Here is a 26,261-nt window from a genome sequence, read left to right as displayed (position 1 = left end):
TGTGCTTTGGTTCTGAGGCTGGGGCATTCGGGGTCCAAAAGGGAGCACTTTCTTCAAGAGCTACAATTATTTTCCAATCTAGAAATCGTAATGCCGCTGCTTGCTATTGCCAGGCCTGGCAGAGTAGCTTTATTTTCTACTTAATTAACTGTCAGCCTGTGATTGATCAATTAATGATGGAACCATCATTGTAATGTTCTGGAAGCTGGTCTGTGAGTGCCGGTGCCAGTGACGTGGTCTCGCTCTGACTCCTACCTGCTTGGGGCTCCCCCCACCTCACCCCACCCCCTTCCCCCACACTTCTCCCAAAGAAGTTCTGTCTCTAATTCCTTCCCTGACAGCAAAGGACAGCTTGACAGATGGGATATCCCCTTCTCCAAGGAAGTTTGGCCATTTGCAGGGCAACAGTGCGAGGAACTGGGGAGCGAAAGCAAGTCATGCTGCACTCCCCCTACCTTCCTGTGTTTCAAAGAAGTATTTGAAGAGTGGTTGGGATCCACAAAGCCCCAAAGGGCTGGAGTCTGGGCTCCCTGGGGAACTACCTTGTTCCTTGAGGGACACGGTAGCCACTGTGGGAAGCTTCCCCAACTATCATCTAGGCCAAAATGGACCCAGCAGTCAGGGCAACAACATGACTAGATTTGATTTTTAGGAGACAGGGATGAGATGGTATTGCAAGCTCAGCCAGTGCATCTCCTTGTGGGTGCCAAGTGGACTGTCTTATTTTTCTTGTCCGCCATCACAATCTGATTAATAATACTGTAGTGCCAGGACACTGCAGGCCTAGCTCATCTCCCTGTTGTGGCAGGAGCTGTACAAACACAGGACCCAGGCAAAGCCCTTCCCCAAGATGCATTCAAGGCTTTGTGATAGGCTGCAGCAGGCCAAACCCACACTCTGCAGTGGGATCTTCATACAAATTAAAAATTGGGCTTCTGTAATTACCTACCAGTGGCCAGACCTAACCTACTTGGCACAGTGCTCTCAACTCAAGGTCCCTGGGGGTGGTAAAGATGGAAGTGTTGGCAACTGGGACAGGGCAGCCTGGGAGGCGGAGGCGGGGGCTGGGGGGTTAGCACATGCGCTGGCCTTTTCTACTAGAGTGGCCAGACTTGGAGTAGCTGAAAATGGGGCATACGCTTAAGGTTTCAGAACTGTCTTGCCCTCGTCATGGACAGATCAGCTCCAGGAGGTAATTTCCTGCGTACTCTGGAAGGTGGCAGTGCATTGGCTGCCCTTGGCTCGTATCAGGGAGATTTTCTCTGCCACCCTGAGTGCCAGGAGCATCGCATTTCCAACGGAGATTATACTCCAGCACACACTTTGAGAGCAAGGACTAGGGATACAGCCAGCCACATGTTCATTCCAGGGGGACTGCTAGGGCCAGGGCCATGATTACACTGCCATTGTGGGGCAGGAACCAGCTGGAAATGTGCTCATTACAAACAGTCAGGATTAGTTTGTGCCTGCTCCCTCAGAGTGAGGGGCGGTGCGGGGCTGCCTTCACCCTACTCTGTTGTATGCAAAGGACATGTGCTGCTTGCTGTGCCCACCCTGTGGGGTACTGATGACCCCACTGTGCTCCAGACCCCCAGGGTACAGGCTGTGGGGGGCATAAATACAGCCTTTCCTTTTCCTGCGCTTTGCAGGTCACTGAGGACAGGGGCTGCAGTCCCAGAGGACCTGCGGGTCAAGACTGGAGGTATTGTGCAGAAGTCTCTTACCACCCCCCCCCCCCAAAAAAAAAAAAATTGCACAGAAGAGCCAGAGAGAAGTCAGCCAGTAGCAAACTTGTGGACAAAGGAGACAAGACAGCACTGTCCCCACAACTGAGCGCTTCTTAGCTTGACAAAGTGAGTGTAGCCTCCCCTCCTGAAATCCACTGGTTCACAGGGAACTCTGTGGGTTTCCTCCAGGGCCACTAAAGCCCCATAAAAGACTATATACATCTTACATATGTCTAACCCACTTAGATGCCTTGCTAATTAAAAGGCCAGCTAATTTCTTGAGACTCAAAGCAGGCCCAGTCCTGGTGTTATAGTAGCATAAATCTCTTGCACTATTTCATTCTGTGCAATTGTGCTTCTGATGCTGAAAACAAGGTCACACGTGGAAGGGTCCTAGGGCCAAAATGCTCTCTACTGCCTATGGACTCTGTTAGTGCCCAGGAAAGTGAGAGGCCAGATGACCTGGCTACAGCTGAGAGAAATGTGAGAGATGGTGAGAAAACTCCTCACCTAGCTCCACAAAGCACCACATTCCTGATCCACAGTGCCCTGCCAAATGCAGCTCCAAGACATATCTCACAGACCCCATGCCCACAGTCCTGCCAACATCTCCTATCCTGCCCACAGCCTCCCTACTACTTTAATCCCCAGCTCCCTGCATAGTCCTGCCAAAGCTTCTCTGTTTCCTATATGCTTTGCCTCTCTTTGAAAACATGTTGTACAGCTATTACAGATGTACGGGTTACAGTATGAAACCTATTGCAATATTCATGGGGTCATACAAGTTAGAGATGGAAGACGACTTTGTTAGGTCATCTAGCTCATCTCTCTGCTGGTGAAGGATCATTCCCTTCGTTGTTCCCTGTTATTCTGTGGAACTAGTAGAACTGGGCAGATCACAATAAATCTCATAAATAATTTGTTCGATGAAAAATACCCAGATTACTTAAATTATTTGTGCTGAATAATTTATTCAGTGGTAAAAACTAGTATTATGCTTAAAAAGCTATATAGGGTTTTTCTCTGTCTGTGTATATCCACACATCTCTCTTTCTAAACACGGAGAGACAGATTCACACATAAATGTACCCAGATGCTGTGTGTGCATCTATAGGCAAGTAGAAGCTATTATACATTTATCTGAGCTGTACACAATTATCCTGCTGCTTTATTATGGAAGTAGAGACTGAAATGCGATTGGAATAGATTTGAGTCTTTTTTTAATTGATTATCCATTTATTGTTTTCCAGGAGCTCCAGATTTAGCCCTGGGAATGTAGAGCTATTTGTTTTTCCTCATTACCTTGCTGTATTAAGCGTGTGTGCATGCATGTGTGTCTTTAAGCCTGAGAACAGTCCTGAGCTTGGAAGGACCTTTTTTAACTGGCAGATGTCAGTAATTTTCAAATTTCTCCATAAACTCCCAAACTAATAACCAATCCTTTCCATTGTCAATAAGCCACATTTACAGAATAGATGTGTTAGAGGTAAATACAGGATCCAATAATGCCCTTGTTGGCAAAGGCGATCCTTTCACTGGTCTATCCGTTAGGGTTCTGCTCGCACCCTTAGCGTCTGAGTCCCTTTTCCCCTTTGTCATTTCCATCTGGGTGTCTTTCAGTAAATCACAAATGTGGTCAAATGCAGCAGTCATTTAAGGGGAAAATACTCTGAATCTCTCTGGTGCCAGCACCATCAGCTGAAACTAACCTGTGTCCTCCGTTCTGCCTCTCTGTCTTGTATTTACTGATCATGTCAAGACAAGTCTTACTCTGGATCCAATCCTGCAAAACTTCACTCGTGGGGATTTCTTTCACAGCGATGGTCCCTCTCACTCCAGTTACGCTGCTTGCTGAATCGGACCAGTCTGTCTTGGGGTCTGAGGGGCTGGTGCCTTATTTGTCTGTTCAGTGTCATGGACATGTATAGTGCTACATAAATATGGGAGAGCTGCCCAGAACCTCCCAGAGTACATTGGTACAAACACAGCCAGGCAGCGTGCTTGGCAGAGATCCGCAAACACAGCTGTGCTCTGCCACGCCGATCCAACGCAGCCCTGTGGGCGTGCATGGTAACTGGGTCAGACGAGAGTGCTAAAGACCAGTCACAAAAACGCTGACATGCTTGTGGGATGGATAGGGCTCCCAGTTATCATGGAGCTGAAGCTGCTACAGCCAGGTTAGAGTTACAGGGGTGGCTCTTCACGATGAATGCCAAGGGCGGCTACCAGCTCCTGCCAGCAAGCCAGGCCGAGAGGATTCTCACTGGTAAAACACAGACAGCCTGAGAATCAATTAATCGCATCCCCACAAGAGCCAAGTGTTGGAGTGGGCTCCCTCAACTATTCCCCAAGCTCAGAGAGAAAGGCCCAGTTCTCTCTCTTGGCTACCGTCCCACCCTAAAGGTCTCTCATGTCCTGGCAGAAAGATGCCCTATGGTACAGCTCAGCCTCTACCAGGACAAGTGTCCACTTAACCACAACATCACAAAGCCCCGGGGATCCCTTTCAGGCGCTGACCATTGGGGCAGGGGGAGGAGGAGCAGACAACGGGGGAGGCGGGCCGGCCGGCTTGCTCCGGCACAATGGAACCCTTGACCAGCCCGTCCCGGTCACGCCGTGACCCTGTGCCCAGCCGCGGCGAGGCAGGGCTCCTGGCGAGGTCATTCTCATTGTGGTCACTCCATAAAAGAAGTTATGAGCAGGAGCTGGACCAATTTAAAACCAATTAGCAAGCTGTAAACTGTCCCGGCCCGCACCGTTCATTAGGCAGCCACAAAGCAACATTATTTTCAAGTTGGAGTCCTTTTCAGAGAGAAACTTTTTAAATATGTAATTGGCTCTGGGAACCAGGACCCAAAGGGGAAAGAGAAAGCAGGGAAGCAATTGCCTTAATCAGTCCAAGATCCCTGATTTATTTATGTATTTATTTCTATTTCAAAGCAGCGCTGCTCATCATATCAGCCCTTTAGAAGCACAATTATTCTCTCGACAGAAGACCTAACCTAGGCTGTGATTATTTGCCTTTCTGAAATGCAGCATCTCTCCATCAGTGCTCCTCCCAGCACAGGCACACACACCCCCTCTCTTCTTAGAGGGATTTCATTGCATAAAAAAACCCTCCGATAGCCAAACAACAAGCGCTAACGGTTAGCATTTCTATAGAGCTTTACAGCTTCAAAGCACCGTGTAAATGTTAACTAAATAATGCTTCTTTATTCATTTCTTTGGCTGGCTTTTAAGTCCCCTTAAAGAAATGGTATGGATGGCCTTGAGAAAGGTACCTGAGGTCCCATGTGAAATAGGTGTGGAGGTCTTGGCCTAAGGGGCATTTGTCCAGGTCACCAAGAAAGACGCATTTGATTTGAGGCTGGCACAAGGAAATGTTTTTGTCTCCCAGCTGGAATAGCAGGGGGAGCTGCAGGCTTGGATTGGAGCACACAGACAGCTGTGGGTAGGCAGCTGAAAGACTGGCAGAGCAGAGGGTTTGTAGGGACAAATCATACTACAGCAAGCAAAGATGCAAGTCAGCAAACGATGACTTCTCACAATCACTGGGAGTCTAATTGATCATCTTTGCCTCTGTTATGTTCAGAGATGTCTCAGCAAAGCACAAAGGCAGTCGGGTTTGTTCTCTCTGCCGACAATATTTATCCAGTTTTCAAATGTGCCACCCTCGCACATCCAGCTTCCCGCAGGACTCCTCCCACTGACACACTGGGCACGGTCTTTGTTCAGAGGGTAAGCCCCAAGTGGAGCTGCTTTCCTGCTCCTGCGTACTACCTCCTACCTTCCTTCTCCACGGTGCCCCTGTGACTTGCTGTGCACCCTGGTACAGTAGGTCTACCAAGGGGTTGTAGAGGCTGGGAGGCTGAGGGAAGAACTGACAGTGCAGGCAAGTCTCAGATCAATTCTGAGTGCTCAATGCTGAGCCACATTGGTATCATCCCCACCGCAGGGACCAAGGAGCCTGGGGTGGGACTTAGAAGCCTGGAGGTTACAACAACCTCCCTGGTGCTGCCTATAGATTGAGACAATCAGAAATGCATGTACCAGCATGTACAACTGTACCACCCTTCCCATCCCCGCCCGAGCTTCTAGGCCTGAGCTTAATAGGGCAAGGAGCAAAGTAGTGCCTATGTGTGGTGCATTCTCCCCTACCCCTTGTTAGCTGTTTGTAGCTCCAAAGCTGCCTACAGCTTGAAGCAAGGGCAGAACCCCTCTCAATTTCTTCTCCCCAACCTTGCACAACCCAGGCTATGATTTTCTCTGGGGACCTTAGCACCCTGATCTAATGCCTGGCTAGAAACGTGTTCAAAAAGGTCTGTCCCACCGCTCTCCCCATCACGCATATTTTGTGAACATTCTTTGGCTGCAATTATTGAGTGACACAGACCCTGGCATCCCGCCAGTCAGAACAATAATCAACCCGTTTAATACAAATTCTGCTTCTAAACAAGTTCTGCTGCTGAAGCCAGTGCTGCAGCCTGGCACTCAGAGAGGCAGCAGATCAGAATATCTCGCCTGGTAAGGGATGGATTTACCAAGGAGGGAATTGTCAGTCTTTCTAGCCCGAGAGGCCCCTGGTGGTAGTGATTAGCAGGAGAGACTGTCCCAACACACTTCCTCCTGTCTCCATTTCATCCACGTTCACACACGTTCCCACTCCCTTTTCCCCAAGCAGCCGTGGGAACGGGGCTTTGCCTGCTCAAACACTGGGGAGCAGCCGCTCTTTGTGCAAACCTCTACCGCTGCAAGCGAGGGGATGGCGGGTCAGGCTGGGCTGTGATTCAGAAGCAGAAGCAATATCGCACACCCTGGATCGTGGACACCCTGTGGACAAAACAACTAGCTTGCAAAGAGCTCCTGGGCAGAAACCGGATGAACAATCACAACTAGCCTAAGTCACAAACATCTGTTTGTAGGACATGTTTAAACTGGGAGAAAGACAGCTCAGTTCAGAGCCAGGATCACTGTTGTGAGAGAACAGAGTTTCAGAGACGCTGCCTGTGTTGGGGCATCTCTAGCTTGCAGGCAAGACCCAGTCCCCTGGAATCAGACCGCTTCCTTGGAAAGCATCTTTGCTCCTTCCTGGCCCTTGCTGAAATGGCTGTTGTCCATGTCCAGACCTGTTTCTGGGTATAGCCAGCTTATACACAGCTGCCTAAAAGTTACCTCTTTTGGAAGCACCCAAATCTTGATGAAAGTTTATTCAAATAGTCTCTGGCTGCTGCAGGGGGTAAATTCCCTCTTCCTCATGGCAGGCGTGTTCTCTTTGTCTCCAGTGTTGTGAAATCTCGGCAGACGTGCTCATGATGGATCTGCTCTAGCAGGGGGAAAAGCCTGAAATGCCCTCTCGCTTGGGGCAGGTACAGGAAAGCGGCTTTATCTCCCTGTATCCTCTCCGCCCTGCTCCAAGGGAGAGCACAGGGGCTGCACAGAGGGGCCCACTGTGCCATTAGCTCCACTAACCGCTCTCATATTTTGTGCTTACTGCCCTGGGCACCCAGGGAGAGCAGAAGGCAGAGCTGAGGGGACCAGTCCTGCTTCTGTGGCAATATGCAGTCCTGTTAAGCACAGCAGGGCAGCCCAGGTGGACACGAGGCCAAGGGGTCCCCCTCATCTGAGTGCTTGAGATGGTGGTTGTCAAACCTGACAAAACAAAGAGCTCATTCAGCTCCCACCAGAAGAAATCCCCCTCTCCACGGCATGAGTAGAGCAGGCCAGAACTGTACACTCCTCAAGGCACAGGCTTTATGGGGAACGAGCTCAGCCCTTCCCAAGCTGGCACAGTGGTGCTGCCCTTTCCTGAATAGCCTCCAGCCCTGGCCTGTGCCCGTAGCAGCCGCCGCTCCGCAGAAGGCTGTAGGAATCTACTTCTTGCACTGAGCAAGCCAATAAAAAGGCCATTCAGGTCAGCAGGAGTTTTTCCACTGACTTGATGCAGCTTTGGATCGGGTCCATAGTTCCCGCAGCACGGCTGTATGCTTAAGCTGGGTTCGGCACGCTGCAGTTCCCACTGAGACACGTACAGGCAGCTTCTCACAAGGGCTCAGCATCCCTCCTCTCCCCCCCAATCCTCCCCACCACATCCCTCATCTTGATGCCTGCCTGGGAGCAAAGCAGTCCTGAAACCCTGGCCCTGGTCATGGGTGCTGAGCTCTCAAAAATTCCAGCTTGCTGTGCCCTGGAGCTGAGGCACGTATTACCTTTCCCAAGCAGTTCAGACAGAGCAAGGGCACAGACAAAGCCCCTTCCAGCCCCAGGATGCCGTTTCTGCAGAAGAGCTGCCAATGCACTCTGACCATCTTGCTAGGACTTGCTCTGAGGGGGCAGGCTGGGTTTTGGAGCGTGGTAAAATGAGCTGATGCTCCTTTCAGCTTCCTGCAGTTCAGAATAAAGAGTAGAAATTTACAGTGCAACCCAAATGCCCCAAATTCCCTCTAAGGAGCCTGGTTTAATCCTTTAGGTTCAACGCACCCCTTGAATATATTTTTTTATGAGGGGAGAGGAGGGGAACCACCTATGTGGATCACAGAAGCAGCCTTGAATTGCTTTTCTGCTTTAAAAAAAATTGTGAAGAACAAATTGTGTTCTCCGTCTGAAGAGAGACTAAACTCTTCCCCTTGCATTCAGCTAGCAAGTCCCTGCCATGCCAGCGGAAGATGAAGCTAAATTTCAAAATGCAAAAGAAATTCGTTTTTTTGGTTTTTGGGTTTTGCTTTGTTTTTTTTATAAATTAGTTTAAATGTAGAATTGGGTCCTAACCTTTTCTGTGCATGGCATGTAGAAAAGATTTTTTTCCCCAACCCATCACCAAGGGTAGTGATGTGAGCTTTCAGGAAAGACTCTTTCCCTTGACAAAAGCACCAAGGTAGCTAGCGATGGAGCATTTATTCGCTGAAAAGCAGACACAATTTATTGAACAGCTACAATGTGACAATAAATAATTTTAATGTCAATCAAAATCTGATGATTTTTCAATCCAAATTTCAGTGACAAGATAAAAGCGAATTTAAATCAAACAAACTGAAATGATTTCAATGTCTTTGTTCCAAAAGATAAATATTTTGGGTGGGTGTTTTAACATCTCATTCTTAATAATAGGGGGGAAAAAGTTAAAGGGGAAAAATGTGTTAAGACAGGAAGTATACATGCATTTGTGGGTACAATAAAAAAGAGGTTTATCATCCAAAGAGAAAAGGAAATAGCTTATTTTTTTAAAATGCTTACAGAAAGGAACTATAAATTTTTCTTTTCTACTGCTTTGGTTTGATAGAAAACCATATGAGTTAGGAGCTATTGTGAAAAGAAGTCTTTCACACTGATATCATCCCCTGTTTTCTTCTGTATTGAAAATTACAAGAATATACTGTCCACCCCCTTCAGCCTGACAAAAATGCAAACGTGGGGCACAATAAAGACCCAAAAATGGGACGCACCCGATTATCTATGCCGGGAAACTTAAAATGCCGGGGCAGTCGTTCCTCCAGTACTAGTTACTCTCTTCTAAGCCCTGTTTCATGGTTCTTTATTTTTGATGTAAATACATTTTCAACAAGAAAAGGCCGGGGGAGGGGAGAGTAGAATCAAATATGTGCAGAAAGTAGGAAGCTCTGGGACAAAAAGACCCAGGGTCCCTTGGAAGAAGCAATACTGGGAAGCTGCAGCACCTGAAAAAATATGAAGCATTTTTGCTGTGAGATTTGTCACAAGAATTCACAAATTTGGTCACGGAGAACGTGTTCTCCCCCTCACCAATACAATTATTAACACCAGAATTATGGTTTTGCATTTAGACTAAATTATATGTTTTCCAGACATTTCTCCAGGCCCCCCCCACCCTTTTTTGTTGTTGTCATTTTTACCTTTCCTTTTTGGCTCTGTGAAAAACAATAGAAAACTGAAGTAAAACCACAAATCTACCACTAATGTTATTGCTATTACTGTTGTTTCTAATCACGCTGACAGCGAACACAGCATTTTAGAGGCACAAGGACAACAACTTATTTCCCAGAGAGGGATCCTAAAAATCCTTCCCTGTTTGGGTTGCCCAATTAAAGTGAGGAGGCTCTGAATGCTTGTAAAATATACTCATAGAGGTAAAGGTTGAATGTCTGGGATGTGAGAGAGGCAGAGGAAGGAAAGGTGTGCAGCGCCAAGGGGAACGATGAAGCTTTGCTGCACGATTCCGGTCACTTCCAATTTGTTAATGGTTCGGGTTTTCTTTGATCGTGGTCTGAGTCGTTAACATCCAGGGCTTCGATACTGTAATGATGAGCAGTATAAAATCCCTTTGGAAACTCATCATTGCTGTGGGTGGAAGGTGGCTTGGAAGGTCTGTGAGAGAGAAGCGTTTGCTTTTCACACGCAGCTCCCTGGGCTACACACACCACTCCAAATGTTGTTCATTGCATCTCGGCTGTGTCTGCTTGCCCCTGGAACAGCACAAATAAATGGCTTGAGGCCAAGTTTGCATGGCTGCTATTTACTGGGACATAGCCGGGCACACACCAGTGTGTAGTATGGGACGTACAAAAATTGGGCAGCTCTGAGCCTCCTGACAAGCACATTTTAGGCAAGGTGCCTGTCTTTTATTCTCCCTGTGGCACATGGATCTGTTTCATTCCCAGGGCAGAGTTCCTGCTCCTTTTGCAATTATATGAACACAATAATGTATAGTATAATAGAATATCCACAGGAAATTCAGTGCATCATGCTTGGGTTAAAAAACAACCCCAACAGGCATGCATCCGAGTGTGTGTGGAGTGAGTAGGTATTCAAGTTGTAGCTGTCTTGGTCTTCAGACAAAAATAATTAAATATATATATATATTTTTTGCAAAAATCTAGTTGGTCTAATAAAAGATATCACCTCTACCACAAGTTCTGATTCCTGTGGAGTGAGTAGCATTGGCTGTCTTAAGTTTTCCCATTAAAACAACTGGTGCACTGCCTGGAATTTTTTGGGACCACACGGGCTTAATCAGGATGGGGGTGACTGAATTTCAGAGTGCAGAAGGGACAACACTCCCACATCCCTTGTGTTTGTAATAAAACACATCTTCCAAAGCAGACAACATTCAATCGTTTGACCTGCAAATATATTGTGGCCCTAAGCGAACATACAGCAGGGAGCAAGCCTTTGTCATCCCAGAGACAGACTATGAGGAACTCAAAGGCTTTTCTCTCTTCTCCAGTCTCGCTCATTAGATAGCTTCAGGGTTTTTAAAGAGCCAGGCACAATGGGAAAGCCCCTTTGTGGGCCCAGCTCCCATGTCACTTACATCCATAGCCCCTACCGATTCTGGTGGAGCCCCTCCTGATTTACACCTGGGCAAACAAGAGAATCCAGCTTTCCCTTTGCCAACACCCTCCAGTCATCAGGCTCCCGTCTATGCTCAATTGCACAGCTCACAAATGGAATCTCTCTCCTTGCTGTGTTTGTGGCCATGGGAGTGGAAGAATTACATTGGGCTGAAAATAGTATTTACTTTTACTGATTGAAAAATAGATGTTTTAAAAAAAAGCAAAAGCAGGAATTGAAACTATAATTACAACAAACCGTATGTAAACTCCCAGGTAAACACTGATTATACTGTGTCACTTCAGCCAGATTTTATTAGCAAGGCAAGAAAAGAAGATTCCTTCTGCATCTCAGCTCTCCAAGAATTTAACAGAGGAGTTTCAAAATAATCCCACTGGCCTACAGCTGTAGCACACCTTTAATCCTGCAGGGCCCTAGATTTAGGGCCAGATATTTCAAATGCACAAATAATTTTCCTCATCTGATTTTGCAAGGATTATCAGTATCAGTAACATTATGTACACTTGGCAATGGGGACAGAAATGCTCATAAAATGTCCAGCAAACCAAACCCGTGGATTGCCCCATTGCTATCTGCAAATGGAAGAGCAGCTGCACATACAACATGACAAGGGCTTTGGGCTGGGCGTTGTTAGAGCCCCGTTCCTAGAGAAGCATTATTTAGCAGCCAGAGTAGACAGGATTTTTGCAGAACCTCCGAAGGATATAGACGGGGTGTGAAGGGACTGCCACCAGCCTGTTGTGGGAATGGAGAACCTCAGGCAAACAAGCGTCAAAAGACATTGGGCTTTATTTCTCAATGCATGCTTGTTGAGGAAGGGACACCAGTGGGAGCAGAGGCACCAGCTTACTGAACTGGAGAGGGGTCAAACGCCTGAAGGGGACTGGCTGACCGGAAATGGATGGCCTCTAGCTTTGGGGTTCACCCCAAGGGCCTGTGATTGGGGTCTGACCCCCAACTAAGCAAGTAAGGGCTCAGGAAGAAACAGGCCCTCCTTTCAGCTTGTAGAGACAAAGGATGAGGAAGAGTGAGGAGACCAGTTCTGCTCCCAGTGACCAGCCGGCCACCCCTGCTGCACTGAAGTAGAGCAGGGCTGCAGGGAGCGAGGTGTTCACTGGGGAGGGAGCTGACTGAGAAGGGGGGCAAGGGCAATGTGATTTGGGGAGGAAAAAGGGTCATGCCACCTGGCCTGAATTTCCAGGCTGCAGGCTCAGGCAAGGCGAGTGTCAGGACTGAAGTCTGCCCTGAAAAGCAACAAAAACCATGTCTAACCTACAGAGGGAACGTGAAAGAGCAGCATGGGCCAAATCCCTCAGCCCTTTATGGAAGGGGTCTTGTGTGGGGGTTTAATTCTCCAGGATGGCTCTTCCTCCCCTATAGTCTCCCCAGAGCCGTGACAGATGTGCTAGGCATCCAAGTGTCAGACTTGGGGCCTGCTTTATGCCAGCCTTGCCTTCCATGCACCCCATCCTTCAGGGCGTCCCTGGCAAAGTGTGGCAGGCAGGGCAGAGGGCACAACTACTGCCTCACCATAGGGTTATCCCCCTTACCGAGCAGACAGGCAGCGCAGGACCTGCAGACCAGCTGGAACAGGTTTTCATTTACAAAGGAGCCAGGCACATTACAGCCTGTGTTGCCCCAAATTCACACCAGTCTTTTCTGTTCCAAAGCCTTCACAGATACCCCCAGGGAGCAGCCTGCGGTGCTGGTGGAGTGGGGCAGGACAGGGCTAAGGCCAGCTGCTGAGAGGAAGCCAGGCGATCTAGGCCACCTCTGTGGGAAAGGGGGTATATTCAGCCACTGCTGCTGCTGTCTGAACTGCAGGACCAGTAGACCTTGCTGGCTCTTCAGAGTGCTTCCTCCTGGCAATCATCACCGGCCCTGCCTTGCCTTGATGGCATTTAAGCCCACAGGCCTGTCTGTGTGATGTACTCACTTTGCACTAGCCATGAGGGGAGCAGGGAACATCTCCAGCTGGCCCAAAGGAAGCTGACCTCCAGCTGAGCATCCTCCACTCGCCTCTCTCTTGATCCCTTCCTGAAGAGCAGAGGCAACCCTTGTAGCAAATGCTTTCCATGAAGAGCAGCAACCGCCCGAGTCCCCAGAGCCCTCTAAACCACTGGTTGGGGAAGCAAAAATACCAGGGTACTGGTGGCATGCATGCCAGTGGGAGGCCACCTCCAATCCTCTGCCCTGGGCCTGCTGCTGAGGAGGACACAGGTGTACACTGCCCCGCAGGTGCACCCTGCCTTCCAGGTACCCAGCACCCAGTGCCTGCATGCTGTTGGGTGTCGTGCCAGCACTGTCGTGCTGTCAGAGCAGTTTCATATGCAGCCCTGTGCTTTGCTTTCAGTGGTGCAGGGAGGGAAGGGGCAGGTTTCCAACAAAATAAGAAAAAACACAAAAAAACCATTAAAAATCCAGACATCTCCTTCACAGCAGCCGAACAGGCCTGGCCTGCAGCTCAGGGCTTTGCCACAGCAGCACCTAGCGGTGCAACACACAACGGCAGCATCTGTCAGAGGAAAGGCTTCCGGGGGAAAGAAAAGGAGGTCTTTTTCTACACGCTGTACAGCACAGCCCCACTGGAGGGGCTGCACGTTGGACAGCCCAGCATGCTGTTCCCTGGAATCAGCCAAACCACGGGAAATTCCTCAAGCGCTCTGTGCTGTTTGTTTATGGGCCCCTTCCTTCAGGGTCCGAGGAAAGATGCCCTCTTCTGTCCTCCAGGGCTGTCCAGTGGTGGCCTGGGGGCAACGGGGTCCTTGTAATTCACCTGCCATTGCAGATACCTGGGTTGAACTGCCAGAAGAGGTGATGACTCTTTGCCTTTGCTTCAGCCTAGTCCTATCCCCCACTTCCCTTCTTACACACACGCAGCTCCTTCAGTGGGGTCAGTCAAACCCATGGGTGGAAGACCGACCCCCTGGTTAGGAGGATGACTCTGGAGATCCATGTCTGATTCTGCAGCAGAGTCACTGTTGACCCTGGACCTCCATGTCCTTTCTGGTCAACCTGCAAATCCTCTACCTGTACCAGAGGGGTGCAGTGGGCTTTGATTCATACTAGTGCAGCTCTTTGGCATCCTGGTGATGGAGCCAGGTTCTCATCAGAACAGACACTGCTCTCAGCCATGCAGTCAGAGAGGACTTTGTTTTCCAGCTGTCGTTCCCAGGTGCTGCCATGACTCTTCCCATGAAGAGATACTGCTGGCTGGGCTTCAAGGGGTTCTGTGCGTGCACATGCACTTGTGCGACAGTGCTTTTGCCATGTGTGCCTGATCTCAGCTTCTTTCTGGGCCCTGCATTAGCAGATGCCTTACCCAGTGTTGTGTGGGTGCGTGCGTGCAGAGGGGGCGTGTGCATGAAGGTGAGTGGGGAACTGCATCAGTGGGGGGAAGCGCGCGTGTGTTTTTCTTCCTGGAGCAGACAGAGACTGACACAGTGAGTTCTTTGTCTGCCCGCGCGCCTGCCTGTCACAGCTCCCCAGCATTTTCAAGCCACCTTTCACAGCACAGAGAGACTTTGTCAGAAGCTGCCTTGGAATTTTAATGTGCCTGATTATCGGGCTTGCGATGCAATATGCAGAGCTCAGTGTATTCCGGCTTCTGAGCCTCTCCTTAATGCAATGGATAAATAAATAACAAAACAAAGCCCCCAGATTGCGTAGTCACAAAATGAACGCAGCTGAGTGCGCGCCTGATAAAGAGAGGCGCCATTGCCTTCTTTTCAGGCTGCAGAAAGCTCAGCTCGAATAGGCCTCAAGGTCTCCATGCCAGGACCTGCTAAAGGCAACAAAGAAAGAGGCTGGCAGAGATGGGCTCCCTCACTGGTCCTGCAGAGATTCAGGCCACAAGCATTTCATTCTCCACATGCAGCAGAAATGCCAGAGTGAAGCACACCAGAAATAATCTGTTCATCAGGGCCCAGATACCCTGGAGTTGTCCTAGGGGAAAAAAAGAGGTGGGGCCAGAGGTACTAGTGTTTTAGAAAAGTGGGTCCAGCATCAAACTAAGATGGAGGAGGGGGACGGTGATCTTCCATCCAACACTAGTCTTGGGACAGACCCTAAGATTTGGTCCAGAATATTGAGCTCTAATGTACTAAGTTATTCACTGCTTGCCTTTATTAGAAGAGGGTACATGAGAAGTAACAAAAGGAGAGCATGGTCTGAGGGCATTCGCATCCCAGGAGGCTTTGTTCTGGGAAAGGACTATTTGTAAACTCTCCTGTGAAGCAAATTATAGCTGCTGAGGAGATGGCCCTTCCCTTACCATGACTCTTACCTAGTCTCTCTTTTTTTCCCTTGCAGCACTGCGCTCTCCAGTTTCCAAGGAGCTGCATGCCTGAAAGATTCGAGATGCAATGCAGAAGGGAATCCAGGACCCAGAACCAGGCCAAGATACACACTACTTATAGGAAGACACCCAGGGGCATCTGCCTTAATCATGCCACGCTGTTGGTGGGTCATACAGCCTACTAAATAAAGTGACAACCCTCGGAGATGTCTGGCACTTCTACCTCAGCATAGGGGCCTTGCAGTGAGAAACCCTGGAGCACACCCCTCACTACAGGCAGGAAAAAAGAATGAGGCATGCAAGGGTGCTGGGGACAAATTAGGCAGCAGTGTAGGGGTCTGGTGTGCAGTCGCATAATCCAGGCATATCTAGTTTACTATCTCCTATGTGCCAGGGTAGGAAACAACAGAAGCAAGAGCTCTGGGTCCATCCTGGAACCACAGATATGGACAGAATTAAATCTGGCTGGAAGCTGGATCTGAGCTCAAGTGACGGCTAGGGTATGCAACCTCAGGGGAAGCGCCCTCCGAAGTACTAACAATGCCAGGGATAGAGCAGCCCACTGGTCTCACAAAGTTATCTCTAAACTGGAGCCTCTGTGAAACCAGGCAGGGCAAAGCTGGACTGTAGAGGTAGGGACAGGGGCAAGAGCAGGTGAGATGGAGCCGGTTAAGAAACTAATAAACAGGAAGAGATGGAAAAGGGGAAGGGTTGAAAGACAAATGAATGGCTCACTTCTGTCTCTGTATATAAAGCAGCTTCTGAGAGATGGAAAATTCCAGGTACAGAAGAGACCTGGGCAGGTGATTCTTTTCTCTTGGTGTCTTCTCATCAAAGGAAAACTGCACAACAAACAAAAAGAAACAGGCGATCAGCACCGAAGATAGCAGGGCTGCCAAGAAAAGGTGAGGAGGGGGAGTTATTGACACAAAGGGCACATTGCTAAAAATGAAATATGTTCCTTCCTCAGCCCATGTTTACAAAGGAGGACAGGGAAGAGGTGTCAAAACCAGACACACATTTCCCAGGAGAGGATGAAATACCGAAGGAAATCGGAATTGCACTAGAACAGGAAACCAGAGCTCGGGAGGCTCCAGAGTTCTGAGGAAGAGACCGAGAAACAAAGAGCCCAGCGTAAATATATTCAAAACCCCTTTGGAGACCAGGGAGGCACTGACAGGCTGGAGAGCCCTTAATGAAACACACCCAGGCAGAGATCTACGAGCCCTCCAGAGGTTCAAGCATGACTTCAGCAGAGGAGAAGAGGCAGGAAAGTCTTACAAGAATGGGGGAGCCCCTCACCCCACTTCTGTAGGGGGTGACAAGCATATGGTGCTAAAGAAAAAAGAAACCTGCCTGAGTGTTTGTCCCTTGGCTAGCACCATTTCAAAAACTTCAGCTTCTTTGTGATTCTATAAATACAGAACAAAGGACAAACACTGTAGCTGAGCTCATCAAGAGCTGGTAGACATATGTATCCATGTGTCTTCTTCCCAAGGCTTTCTATATGTATTATCACACAAGGCACCCAACACATTGGACTCCAATTCCCATTGCAGGGTTTGGGTATTACTGTGACCTAAATATCTGCTTTTATTATTACTACTCCAGAAAGTACAGGAGACAGAGCAGCCAGGGAAGTGGCTGGAGCACGGGGGTAGTAATGGAAGTTAGGACAATCATTATGCACATTGTGTATCAGTGACCTGGAATTCAATTACATGGTGAAATTTACTTGGGATGAGGGATGTGATTGTGTTTGATTTAGGCAGAGCAGGGGACCAGCAAGCAAATGAAGAGATATAGGAAATAAGGCTCCAAACCGAAAACATCATGGAAAATATCTGTAGTGTTTGTGGTCAGTGAACAGGAGGAGAGGTGTGTAGTCTTTTGTAGAGACCTACAGGATTTACCCCCAACACCTAGAAACAGCAGAACAAGCAATTTAAGTCTGATTGTGTGAAATGTGGGAAGGAGATCTGACCAGTACAGTACTTTAGCCAATTAAAAAAATGTTCTAGGCCATATCTAGAAGTCTATGTACTGAACTGACTGCTTCATAGCAGGGATACTATAGGAATGCAATAGTAGAAGCAGCAAGAACACCAGAGTGAATCATCAGCTACTGAATAGCATAGAAACACTTGTATATGCATGTGTACCTTCTGAAGACAAGCATGCAGAGAAGGGAGAGGAGCTCTGGGAATGCTCACAGGCTATTTGGAAGAGGCGTAAGGAGGTTATTTAAATTCGCTAGATAGGAGAATGTTGTAGGGGTAGAACTGAAGGAATTTGATCAGGTTTCTTGAAGAACATAGCAAGATCCAGAGATGGGCATTTACATAGATGACAAGAACAGTAGTTGCAATGAAAAGTTTTAGAAAGGCTAGAAAAGCTCATGCTTGCAAGGTTTCAGCTCATCTCTAACCATTAGGGATTATGAAAAGGATTTCACACTGCTTCTTACAGGCTTTATCACTCTGTCCTTTGATGTATCTGGTACTGGCCTCCATCAGACACAAAATACTGCAGTGGAGAGCGGATCTGCTACTGCAGTTCCTCTGGTTATGCAAAGTCTTTCCTGAGTGTCTCATTGATGTCTGCCTTCATTTGAGACCAGGTAAGAGAGAGAAGACACCTATGTGCTTGTAGTGTCCCTACCCAGGCTCCATGATGCATGGAATTATATGCATACATGCCCCCATACTTTGCAGGCCTTGATAAATGCACACAAGCGCAGGCACAAGAGTAGAATATGTTCAGGCAGATGTCTGGGGTTGAAAATCAGTGCTGAAAGTGAAACGTACTTCTTTGTCACTGATAAATGACAGAAAGGAGCTGTGCAGCTGAAAGAATAAGGCATCTGATGGGAGAAGATGGCAGAAGAGAGCAGGTTCAAGCCAGGCTTAAGCCCGATTTGATCTAATGGGGTTAGAAGGACATCTCAATGATCACTTATTGGCATTTAACTTTTGAGTGCCAAAAAGTCAAGGATGCTCATGACTGGACCACTTTCATAAAGTGTGATACTCAGTGGCATTCAAGAGCACCCAGAAAAGACCATATAAATACCAAGTGATGCAAAACACAATGTTGTAGGGCTTGGAAAGCAACAGGAAATCTGGTTCCAAGGTAGCTTCCAGTTTGGATAACCTTGGTAGTCCAGTTGTGCCAAACCAGGGGAAGCTTTGTTAAGTAGACTGCACAACATTACAGAGGACTCAGGCATAAGTGGAGGTGGAACAGCTTAAAGAGGAGGACTCAGAACAGCCAGATGATATGAAAGACAAGTTGATTGAAGACCATGTTCTCCTCTGTTTGAGCCAATGTAGCTCTTTGAGGGAGTTACGCTGAATTAAGCTGGCCAAGGATCTAGCCCTGAGAGTTTAAGACTTAAAACTTCAACAGTTGGGTAAGTCTAACCTGATTAGGTCCTACCAATACAAAACCTGTAAAGGCAACATTGTCGCTATGGTCTGGACAAGTCCCCTAGATGCTAGTGAAATAGCAGAGAAAGGTGATTAAGAGAACATCTTTTATCAGGATTCTTACAAAGCAGTTTTGGACAGCCTCTTGTAAGGTTGCCAGGGAGATTAAATAATGGGGTAAGGGGCAAAGTCTTGCAGTCAATCAAGGTTACAAAAAAAGGGGAAAAAAGAACACTAGAGAAGTAGCCACAGTCCTCAGAGTGGAGAGAGGTAGACATTGGGCGGTGCTAAGGATCTATAGTGGCACTGATGCTATTTAACACATTTACTCATCATTTGTGGAGAGCAGGTTGCTACCATTTGCTAAGAACACAAAGCTGCATTTGTTTATAAAAATCAAGCAGTTTGGGGAGACCCTCCAGATGGACTCCAATGCACTGAGCAGGGAGAGAATTGACAAGTGATGAGATACAGGTTGGGTAAAAAAAAAAATTAAGCAAATGCCAAGAAGCCAACCCTGCTCAAAAACCACAAACAAACCCAAAGCAGAGTTTTTAACCCCTCCATAGAGGGGAAGCAAGCCCAGGATGCCACAGCAGTGAAAATATACTGGGATAAGACAGCTGTACGTATCTGTTAAGCTACTGCCTGTGGCTAAGTACCATACACATTATACAGACAAGGTTCTTTGGGTAAACCTGGTATCCTTTATTAGACCAACTGAAATATAGTCCAACTCTGCCTATTTCCTTAGACCAGCATGGCTACAACCTACACCCCTATACACATTATACTGCAGGCAAAGTCCAAGTTCCCATTTCTAGGGCTTGGGAACTATGGAATTTCCTTAGAAAGCTCCTAGCTTCAGGACCTCTTTGGCTGACATCATCACCCCAACAGGAAGGGGAAGGGAAGAGAGAAATGCTAGGACCAAGGAACTGAATGGGCCTACAGTTTCGTTGCTAGGAGAGACTCAGGCTTAGGATAATAGAGAGTTTTTAAAAATACGCATTCCCCTTCCCTCCCCCTTCCTGCACAGCAGCCGGGACTGAGATGCAAGCAGGCTACAGGGAGTCCATTTCTGCTTCCTGCACAGGGCTGTCACTGCTTGATAACCATTGTCTTTTGGGACTTTTGTTTGTGGCGAGAAGGAAATGCAGCCTTCCCCACCCCCCATGAAGGCGTCCACAGAGGCTTGGCAAATGGTTACCTTCCAAAGAGGCAATTCACTGTCTCATTGCTAGGGCTGTAATGAACAGGGGTGTATAGCAGGCCAGCAGGACTCACTCCATGCCAGCAGTCCAAGAAAGAAAGCCTTGTCCTTCTTGGCTTAGATCCACCACAAGGCCAGTGAAGGAAGGAAGGACTCCTTCCCCCTCACAGATCGGCAGGCCCTCTGCCACCTTCTGGCCCCTCCCTCTTACAAATTCTCACCAGAATTGGAACAAATCCTTTAGGACGCGGCGGGGCAGGCTCAGAGCTGAGCAGATGCACGGGCAGGTCAGGAAGCAAAGCAGCTCGGTCCCCCCAGAGGGATTCTCAGGAAAGCAATGAAACAAAGTTACCTGCACGGGGGAAGCCCCTCACCAGTTCAAACCTTTTTGCACCAATTCAGTGCTCTCATGGCAGCTAAGTGTGAATGGCTGGGTGTCTATCTGTGTTTACCCAGGAGAATTAGATTCACTTTAGGAGATCAATAATGTTTTGAAAGTCAAGTCTATCCCTGTGGTACCTTAATTGACTAAGAAGTGGGATCTTTCCCTCTGACACACAGTAGGCTTATAGTCAGCCCTGTTTGACTGGAGGTTGGCAGCAAAACTCACCAAGTTTGGGTTTGTCGAGGAGCATGATTATTTCAGGAAGGAACGAAAGAAAAGGACCTGTACCTCACAAGCATTTTCCCTTAAGAGGCCCCCTCAGATTGTCCAGTCCCATTCACCAATGCCTCAGTATCAATCAATTCCACGCAGGCCCAACAGCTCAAGAGGGTTTGTGAGAAAGGACTGCACCTTCTTCGCTGGAATGGACAAAGCCAAGAAGCCTACCACAGGGGCAGCTTTCAAGTCCAAATCATCACCTTGCTTTGATTATAAAACAGCATAGTATCTTACAAAAAAATAGATCGGGAGGAATGACACTGATACCATGTTCTAGAAAAGCCACCAGTGAAGAAACAAAGCCATGTTCAGACTATATACTGGTGACCCGAGGAATTGGGGCAGTCTTGTTCTAACAAGACACAGTATAGGCCCCGGCCCCATTGCAACCAGCGGTTCTTTCAACTCACCCATATTTCCTCTCCATTCCCTTCCCCAGTAAATGTCACAAATAAGACAGGGCAAGGCCAATTAGTTTCTATCAAGTCACATCTCCCAGGAGTTTCTACAGGTGCTTTCCTATTGTATCTGTCACACACTTTTGTCTATCCTAAGTTTAAATGTCCTGAACAAGGGGCCTTCTATCTTTTCCCTTTGGGAGAGGATTTTACTGCCTTGTATGTTTCCCTGTCAAAACGGTTTTTTGTATTGATATTTAGATTATATTTCCCCCTTTCTTAATTTCACCCAGAGTTTGGTGCTTCTTTCTAGACAAGTAATTTCACTCCGTATTCTCTCTTAATGCCCTTTGGGTACCTGTAGATGTTACCAGGCTCCCCACCCTCCCTGAGCTGTCTCTAAGCTGTATTTGAAATATTCTGTATGTGGGAGGAGAAATTCGGTCTGACAGCCGTTTAAAACACTGCACCATTTGGCAGATTTAAATGCTATTTTAAATATACGCTGTGACACAATGTACAAAAATAGCATTGAAAATACCCTGTCATGTTCCATATTGCAAGGAGCAGAGAAGCAGCCCAGGCTGGAAGAGGTGGGCTTTTTTCTTTTACATGTCTGTGCAAGTATGTTTGTGGAACATGGAGCCAAATAAAATCCTGAAAATCTACCTACTCTTTTCTATGTGGTGTCCGGTCCCATTTCCATTCTATAGTATAGAGAAATGTCTAGCTTAAGGGTTGGCTTGTTGATAACAAAACTATCCCAGGACTTCCAAAAAGAGATCCTGACTTGGAATTATGCAACCTGGCCATTCCTCCAGCCTTGTGTACTTTTCGGTGATTTACCCTTTGAATCAGATTTTTTTCTTCCCTCTGAAAAAGGCACCCTAAAATAGCCAGAAGTGATTATTAACTTAAAGTTTCTGGTTCACTGACCCCTCTCACCAAGCTGAGACATGAGAGCAAAGCACTGTGGGTAGCAGCAGGGCAAGAGCAGCAACCCAGAATGAAAAGGGAAAGCTGTCTGCATCCACTAATTTATGCAGCTGAGTGTAAAACACACAGTGAATCCCCCAAAGATCAACGCTACCACCCCTGCAGCCAGAGTCTTTCTGCTCGTTTGCTGATTAACGGCTGTGGAGCAGATGCAGACTGCCCCCTGATTGGCTGGCATAGGCCAGTCATTTAGAGAAGGACCCTTAGCTGTCTGCTTGGTTTAGGAAAAACCTGTTTATATGAGTTTAAATATAGAGCCAATGAACAGGCTGCCTTTAAGGGGAGCATTTGGATTGGAATAAGCTCATGTATTGCAGCAATCAGTTGTGGATTTTACTCAAAACCCAGGCCACGCGGCCAGCACAGGGAGATGACAGCAGCAAACAACTGAACAGAACCCCAGTGGGATCACAGGCCAAAGCAATGCCATCACCATCACTTTCCCTTCTTGGTTCATCAAGGGAGGATGGAGGGGGCAGATATTGCCTTGGTGAGCATGTGGTTTGGCAAGAGCTGCAAAGCCGTTACCAGATTTGGATTTGCAGGGGCTCTGTCAAAGTGGGGCTGGCAGGGTGGGGCCAGGTGCTTGACTCTGACTTGTGGGTCCCAGCAGGGAAGCAGAGGAGGAATTCCTCTTCTAATGCCATATCTAAGCAAATGAGCTTTGCAAGCTGCTGCTTTCTCTTTGCCTTTTCTCCAGCGCCTTCCCCACATGCCTCTACTTCCCACCAGGGGCAGTGCCTGCGGTAGGTTCCCTCATCCTCTGCACAGCAATGGGAGACAGAGTCATGATGCACTTGGAACAGGAGGGATGAGAGCCAGCTCATTTGTTTCCAGTACTGATACTGTATCGGAACTGGGGTAGGACACCCAGTCTAGATTCCCTCTTGTTATATGGGAGGTGCAAATCAGCAGGTACAGGGACGTCAACCTTCAGGAAGTACACTGACATCTCTGAAATCATTTCAGATTTGTACTTGGTAACACAGCCAAACTGCACCATCGTTCATTTCCTTGCCAATGAAGTGAGGATAATTTAACCCATTCTTACTGGAGGAGCAAGGGGGTTGCCTATGCCTAATACTTCAACAGCACTGTAAAACTGAAGAAAGAAAGGGAAGGCCAACTCCAAGCTCAACGATGGGCTGTCCCAAATTACATCAGCATCAGGGCTTCCAAGACCAGCGATCAAAGGAAGTCTACAAAGAGAAGAGCTATTCACTGCTCCTCGCTTTCTTTTCTGCTGCTAAACTGAAGGTGTGTGCATGTGCATGTGTCCACTCTCATGTGTCCAAAACTGGTTATGCAGTTTACCAGACCGCAGCTAGTCTGCTCTGCAAGCTCTTTAGCTTCTCCACATTGGCATAAGAGTAACTTGCCAAGGGAAAGACTGAAGTGACTGCTGAAACTTCTGGGAAAGGACACTGGACCTCCTGGAGATGCTCATTCACCAGGCTCATCCTCCTACATGCCCTGTAAATCTACGGTGTGGAAGGATGTACAGGTGTATTTTACCTGTCTGGGACACATGCTTCTAAGTGTATCATACTGTGAGCATGAAAAACACAATCAGACCCAAACTCTGCCTGAAACAAGCCACTGCTAACTCCCTGTGAGCCAACCCAGTGCTCACTCATCCTACAAGAACCTGGAGTGGGTGAATGTAAGTAGTCCCTGGTTTATGCAGATGTAACTAACTGTACGCCAAATTTGGGCCTCACTGACCCCTAGCTTACACCAGTTCCACACTGGACTCCCACTGAGTTACTCCTGGCTGACAATAGTGTAAGTGAGAGGGCAATCAGGTCTTCTTACATCCTTGGCGTGAGTTCAGTCCAACAGATTTGCACATTTACACACAGACAAACTGATGGATACCGATTTCCTAGCTTTCTCATTCCCACCACCATGTCCACTGTCACTGAATTTGGTGTCACATGTCCCACCACAGCAGCATTTCCTGTAACAAACAACAGATTGATCTCCAGGTACAGGCCTACCACTTGTTTGGCTGGAAATAAAGGGCATGCATTTCTCCCCCCTCCCCCAAATAGGTTGGGCCAGATTCTGATATCAGTGAACAAATAGCCTCAGGACGACCCTGGATCTGGGTCAGACACAGCTGAGTCTGTCAACAGATATTAGCCCTGTTAAAGTGAGGCAGTGGGCAAGCAACACTCCCCTCATGCCACAGCATCCATCATTCTCCACAGCACCAGTGCAAAACCTAGCAAGGTCTCTGCAGACTACTTCTCATTCTTGGTCACTTAAATCCAAGACTGGCAAATCCATGAAAGAAAATGTTTATGCAACCCCCCTCAGCCACAACCACTGTGTTGTCTTGGGCTCTTTAAATCAGTTCAGACTCCAAGATTGTCTGAATTTAGTCTGTAAATGACAGCTTTTGTTTTTCCATACAAAAGAATAATAAGCCCAGCTTGTGACTTCTGGAAGTCAAGAGTATTGCATGAATCTCAGTGGCAGGTACAACTTTCTCCCCGTCTAGGACAGGAAATGTGCATCAAACACTTCGGGTGTTAGGTTTGGTGTTCACTAGTCAACTCTGCCAGCTCTGAGTTGTCACTTGGTTTTTGACTACAAAGAAATAGAGCAATTCTTCCGTTCCAAAGAACTCAGAAAGACCACAGCAGGTCAGAGTGTTTTTGACACTATGGATTCCTATTTGAAAACTCTGGATTTATTTTGTGAATCATATTGTACATCTAACAGGGCTAGCTTCCACTAACAGCTGTGTGCTTTGCAAAATTGTGTGGCACTCTGATCCTTCCGAAGAACCCCTGGAAGGATCTCAAGGCACCCCAGGTGCCCTGGTTGACAACCACTGCTTTAGACAATGGGTTTCTGATACCTACTCAGTGACAGGTTATTTTACATGGTGCTACCACAAGCGAATCAAGCAAAGTGCATTACAGATAGTGTTTCCATTGCAGTGCTTTCCAGAACAAAGGACAGCCCCTGAGGCTTACTGCCCCTCGTAAACCTTGGTCCATTCCTCATTTTCCATCCCCCCTCTCCCTCCCAGCTGGTATTTTTTCCTCCTGTTTGATTCTGAGACAGCTCAGAATACACTGGAGTCTGAAAGCAACTTCTAGTTTGCAGGAAATGGTGCAGGTTGCTGCTCTTCCATGCGTGATGTGGCAAACCCTGGGCACTACAGACTCCAGGACACACTGCTCAAACTTTAGCCTTCCGATCAGTGGAGCCCCCATTCCCAGAGTCTGCTGTTCCTGTAGGCCTGCAGCCCACGGAGCTACCAGGAAGTCTGTCCCTGCAACTCTGTTCTACCGGAATAGGCACTACTACCATGGAAAGCTACGGGCTTTACAAAAATGCATCATCTCCACTGGAATTTCACTTCAGAAGAAAACAGGATGTTGGGGGAGGGCAGAGGGGAAGAGATCTCATACAAACCAGCCACCAGTCTCAGCTGGTCCTTGTGGAGGGGCTACTACTATGTTTTTAAATGCTTCAATCTTAATGATAATACAACGCAACGTTTAAACAACTAGAAGTAAAATATTGCAAACCAATCCTAACTCAGAACAGAGTCATATTTCAATATCCCCAAATGCTTCACCCAGTGGAAAGTCTGTCCCCTGCCCGGCTCTGCCTAGGACAGCCCTGGCATACGTAACATTAGCAGGAAGGAGATGGAGTTTGTTGGTGACTTGTACAAGATGCAGACAGGCTAAGGCAAAGGCAGCACTCAATGAATGTTTAAAGTGACAGATAAGTATCCTTTTCTACTGTCTGTAAGCATATCGCTGTTTCTCCCAGCTGGGCTTCAGACCTATAAATGCCTCATCTCCAGGTTTTCCTTCAAAGATTCTGTGTAACAGGAAAAACAATGTCCTACCTTGCCTGAATCTGTATAGTCAGATTTCTCAAGGCCTCAAAATATAGAGGCAGAAGATCTTTATTATGAAAGACCATGGCAGGCAAATGACCCTCCTTTTCCATTCTCCATATAGATCTCTGCAGACAAACCACTAGCTATGAAGCTTGTGGGTCATCCTGATCTCATCTGCTAGTTGCAATTCCCCTTGAGACTGCTGTAGCTTGCATAGCCACAACCCTTTATGCCATGAAATAAGAGGGAAGCTCATATTCCTGAGTTGCACACCATGCAGGATAACTAGGAAGCAGCACTGGTGCCCTCCACAAAACATACTGAAGGCAAGCAAATAAAACAA

General features: G+C 47.7%; 1 long non-coding RNA gene across 1 annotated transcript; it reads left to right on the top strand.

Moving 5' to 3' along the window:
- The first annotated feature begins 15,365 nt into the window (after positions 1-15,365).
- LOC109309111 lies at positions 15,366-21,339 on the top strand. The gene is made up of 2 exons (XR_002100789.1): positions 15,366-15,512; positions 16,319-21,339. It is a non-coding gene; the product is annotated as an uncharacterized LOC109309111 (long non-coding RNA).
- The last annotated feature ends 4,922 nt before the right edge of the window (positions 21,340-26,261 follow it).

The sequence above is a fragment of the Crocodylus porosus genome, unplaced genomic scaffold (assembly GCF_001723895.1).
Source record: "Crocodylus porosus isolate Cpor-Errol unplaced genomic scaffold, CroPor_comp1, whole genome shotgun sequence".
Classification (NCBI taxonomy): Eukaryota; Metazoa; Chordata; order Crocodylia; family Crocodylidae; genus Crocodylus; species Crocodylus porosus.
This window is presented reverse-complemented; position numbering and strand designations above follow the sequence as displayed.